Source organism: Phragmites australis, chromosome 13 (assembly GCF_958298935.1).
Source record: "Phragmites australis chromosome 13, lpPhrAust1.1, whole genome shotgun sequence".
In the NCBI taxonomy this organism is placed as follows: domain Eukaryota; kingdom Viridiplantae; phylum Streptophyta; class Magnoliopsida; order Poales; family Poaceae; genus Phragmites; species Phragmites australis.
The window spans coordinates 28,734,029-28,739,229 of record NC_084933.1 but is presented as its reverse complement, the minus strand read 5'-3'; the positions used below and the strand labels follow the sequence as shown (position 1 = coordinate 28,739,229).

The 5,201-nt window shown below is 46.0% G+C and overlaps 1 pseudogene; it reads right to left on the bottom strand.

Annotated features, from left to right (window-relative positions):
* Nucleotides 1–459: 459 nt before the first annotated feature.
* On the bottom strand, nucleotides 460–4,731 carry LOC133887793 (organic cation/carnitine transporter 4-like; annotated as a pseudogene).
* Between the last annotated feature and the right edge of the window lie 470 nt (nucleotides 4,732–5,201).

Genomic DNA, 5,201 nt, shown 5'->3' with positions numbered 1-5,201 from the left:
TTTAAAGCTCTCTGTCGTCTGATCCGTGGCTCACGGAGTCCCCGCCCCCACCCCCACCCTCCTCCTCTGCAAGCCGGAATCGGATCCTCTGACTTCACCCAAGTCAGGTGACTTCAAACTTCGGTGAACCGTTGGATCATGGATGGATGGATCAGATGTACTGCTACAGCGTAACAGGAACAGTAAATAAGTACAGTAAATTAATGGAACCGTTGCTACCGTACTTTTGCTACAGTTTACTCATCAGTAAATTAATGGAACCGTTGCTACCGTAAAATTATTCATCTACTCACAATTTACTGTTCACTCGTGACTTCATCCCTCTGAAGTCAGGGGATCGGGATCCCTGCAAGCCACCCGCCAACCACCCTCTAAGACGCATGGCATAAATCCTCGCCGGAAAAACTCATGGGCGGAAGCTCCAAACCTTAACCTTTCCTCCCCGATGGAATTTAAACGTCGCTTGAAATCACCCAATATTTCATGCATCTGAAGAATAGGAAGCGAGCGAAAATAATTGTTCACATGATCAGTAAACTGGACTATGGCGATCTACGCCCTAGCGATCCAGCTCTGTGTAACTCACTTCACATCGTGGACGATAACTATCAGTAAGACAAGACAAAAAACACCATTTGTTTTCACTTGAGAAGGGTCTTCTCCCGTTCCTCCAGCCCGGCCATGGTATCGTACAGAGGCTTGTTCGTCGTCTCCGGCAGGTAAACGATCAGCAGGCCGCCGATGATGCCCGAAGCGCCGAACACCGCGAACGGCACCCTTTCCCCGAGCACCACCACCAGCGGTGCCACGATGGCCCCCATCTGCGCCGCCTGCGCTGTGGATCCCAGCGCGGCGTTCCGCACCACCGTCGGGAGCAGCTCCGCAGTGGTCGAGGAGCAGAGCGGTGAGCAGGTAGGCAGGCATCTCGGCGAGCGAGTTGACGACGACACTGGCGTAAAGGTTCATCTTGAGGTTGACCACGTTCAGGCTGAGACCGTAGTACACAACCCAGGTCAGGAGGTTGATGAGCACGGAGAGCCGGAAGACGTCCACAATGGAGCCCGAGGATGACGCCGACGAATCGTCGACGTTCTTGCCGTCATCTTCGTCGTCGAGCTTGAGCGTGACGTCGTCGGGAACGTGCCTGCCGTCGGTGGCCGCGATGTCGCGCACGACGTGCATGACGTCGTTGACCCGCCGACGCACGAGGTACCACCGCGGCGACTCGGAGACGAATGGCATGACGGCGAGCACGAGGGCGAGGGACGGGAGGGAGGTGACGACGTACAGCGTGCGCAAGGAGTGCGGGAAGAGCGCGGCGGCCCCAGCGAGAGCAGCGATGCCGCCGGAGAAGAAGTAGAAGGTGGACATGCCGCGCGGCCCCGCGGCGGGAGGGCCCGATGGGCTCGGTGGCGAGGACGAAGGCGAGGACGCCGACGCTGCCGGTGCTGAATCCCGTGAGGAGGCGCAGCGCGGCGTAGGCCCAGCACGTGGGGGACAGCGCGGTGAGGAGGCCGAAGACAGCGTTGAGGCCGCAGACCACCTGGAGTGAGCCCTTCCGGCCCAGGAACGAGTCCGAGAGGTGGCCGAACACGCCGGCGCCTGCAAAAACTACACACGGCCGTCGGCTGCACTGTCAAAACCACATTGCCTCACACAGCGCGCGCGCGAGGGCGGGAGAGAGAAAAATCAAAACAGAGACGGATCAAGCATGTGCCTTTGGGTCATGCCCAGATAGGGGGCAAAAAAAAAGGTAGCCTACCCATCAGTCCAACGTGCGGCCCGACGGCCCACTGGTCTTTGTCAGTCTGTGAGTTACGAGACGACGGCAGGCCAATAATCAACTGCCGGGATTGCCGGAACCAGACGGGACATGCCATAGGTCACATCCACATGTTATTTACTGTTAGTTCTGTTTCCCAATATTTGTTCACATCTATCATTACATATAAATCAATAAATACTGAAATCGAGTAAAAAAATACAGTAAGATGAATATGTTATTCTTAATCAATGTAAGCATGAGAACAACTAACTCACCAGCGTTAAGGTAAACGCATTCATGCACTCTAGGGTATATGAGTAAAATAGACCATAAATTATTTTTATTACCGTAATAGATAAATAATTTGAGATAAATAATACTAAGATCATACACAAATATTATGAAACGGAGTAAGTACTAACTTAGTTTTGGTAGTGAGCGACGTGGGATAATATGATAATATTTAGAGAAAAATGCAAAACCCTCGAAAATTACTTAGATTTTGATTTTTTTTCCTCTAAAAATTACTTTTTAAAAAAAAAATATCTCAAAGAGTTGGTTTTGTTGCAAGAACACCCGTCAAAATTAAATATTTTTAAAAAAAATCACAATTTTTTTTAAAAAAACTAGAGATAATTTTAAGACCTTTTGTGAATTGTTTTTCAAAAATAATATACTTTACATCATATTTCGTGGAGAGGAAGTTTGAAAAAATATACAGTTCATTTATTAATTAAAGTTAAATGCATAGTTAATTATTTACTGATTCATAAATCATGAAACCAATTTTTTTAGTCTTCTTACATGATCCTCTATCTTATAAAAATACATAAAATTTCGAAATAGTTATTGTAACGTGCAGGATTGAGTAAATGTGTTACAGATAAATTAATTTAAAACTAATCCATAACACCCCCAAAATTAGTGAAACCATTTTTATTAGTTTACCTAAATAATTATTTGAGTAGGAAAAATAATGGTAGACATGACAAAGTTAAAACAGCATGAGTTAATAAATGAGATGCACATTTTTCTTTTTTTTCAAACTTACTCTTCATGAAATATGATGCAAAGGATCTTATTTTTGAATAAAAAATCACAGAAAGTCTTAAAATTGTCTTTGGTTTTTTTAGAATTTGTTTGTGATTTTTTTATTTTTGGGGGGTTTTTTGCAAAAAAAAATCAAACTTTTGGGGTTTTTTTTTTTGCAACAAAACAACTTCTGGGGGGAAAGTCAAAAATCCAAGTAACTTTTGGGATTTACATTTTTCCCTTATAAATTTAAGTATAAGATAATTTTATTTATATATAGTTTTACAAGATATTTTGGTTTTGAATGTAACAATCTTGTAATTTAGAAAACCATATATTGCTAAAATTACAGTCTTTTTTGGAGTTCGAAAACTCCACGCGAGACCTTTTTTTTAACCGAGGTATTATATGGCTCTGACTTTTAAAGCTGTAGTTTCTTAATACATAATTTTTTGAAACTGATATCTAAATAAAGCATTAATTTCATCTGTCTGTCCAATCCAAATAATCTAATGCTAGTCCACAGCCACAGGTAGTAGTGGATGCAGCGGCAGCGAAAAGGTTGGGAAGCTAGAAAATTACGCGGTCGAATGGGGCATCTACATGAGACTGATCCAACCGTGGTTTGGATTTACTCTGCGGTTGATGGAGTCATGTGGACGAGACAAAATTGTCAAAGACAATGGATCACTGACTGTGGCTGTCAATCAACTAATACAAGCTTCTTCTTCAGTGATTGCACTCTCTACGTTCGAAGTCCCCGTACCCGTATCATACTGTACGAGTTTAACTGCACAAGAAGAAACACAGTAACACTGCCGAGCAATGGCGGATCCAGAACCACCGAGGGCTGATCCGGCGCTGCTGGCGTGGCACTGACGAACCGCGAACTTGTCTCCCCGCGGCAGAACACGTAAGACCATCCAACTATTTTTTCCGTTCTCATTTTTTTTATTTTCTCTATTTTTTAACTATTTTTTTCGAATAGATTCATAAAGTAAAATGATTGAATCTAATCATAAAAGAAATAAACTTAAAAACTTCTTTATAAAGAGAATAAAAAAATCGAAAGTCTCAAGTTAGCTACGGTCTCAGCGGGTGCCGCATAAGCGCCGGCCAAAAGCGCACCACGGAATCTCGTCACGTCGCGGTCTGCTACTCGAGATTTTTGTTTGCTCAGAGCACGTAGGTACGGTACTGCCCACTCAACTCTTGCGATGCTACTTAAAATGCCAGGACACAGCTTAATCCTAACCTTACACGCGCAATTGCTCCGTTCTGCTTCTGCGATTAGGCTTGCACCCGACATGGCCACTGGGCGTGGAGTCTCGGACGTGCTAATCATAATCCAACTCTGAACCGAATTCTCTAGACAACACGATGAGAAGAAGAATAAAGAGACGCTGGAAGGTGCTTGACAGAAATCAATCCGTGGCCAGCTACAAACGAGTCAAGGAAGAAGCGCAAGGAGGATTAGTGTTGGAGCACTGACCGATCATGCATCCGGCGAAGAAGAGAGCCTGGACGAGCCCGACCTTGTACTGCTCCCCGCACACGAGCCCCCACTCGTGTCCGCTCCCACCCGTCCGCCGTCGGCGCATCGGTCACCGCACCGCCCGTCCCCCGCGGCGCACGCCATGGCCGGCTCCCGGTCCGCGAAGATGATGACCATGGTGTGCAGCGCCTCCAGCGCCCACGCCGCGGACACCCAGCACGAAGTGCCGCAGCTGCCACCTCCCGAACTCCCCCGCGTCGTCGATGCCCAAGCGCCGGCTCCTTTTCGTCTCGCCGCCCCCCGCGGCGGCCGATGAGAAGAGCGGCTCCGTGGACATGGCCAGCCGCACGCCTGTGTTATTAGTTGGCGCGCGGTGTGCGCCTCTCGCGCTCCTGTATCTCACTGTTCGTGTGTCCGGTTGATGAGCTCATCGCGTGGTCTGATTTGTAGGCGGAGGCACGCGCAGCCAGCATGACTGCGTGTTTTTGAGGAAGCTTTTTACGACTGGAAAATAATCATGCGATATCTGAATTTAATTAATAGCGTGATATATTATTTTGTTTTCTTTATTGTTTTTATTTATAAATAATTTTTCTAGCTCTAACATAAATTTTATAATAATTTTTACTATATATATCATGTTATGAATTAGATTAGATAGCAAATACAAGAATAATCTCGTATGATTATTTTCCGTCTATTGAAGCCTGCTTCCTGGTACAGTTGTAACTTGTATGCAATCATCCGATCCTCTCGAAAAATGTGGGGGGGGGGGGGGGGGTCTGAAGCATATCCCTCCCTGCACGATTCCTTGGAGCTAAAAAGACAAGGTTTTCCCGGAAGTGAAGACAAAGAATGGAAAATTACAAAGGTTATCCTGATCAGTTGATCATCGCTATGATATGTTTA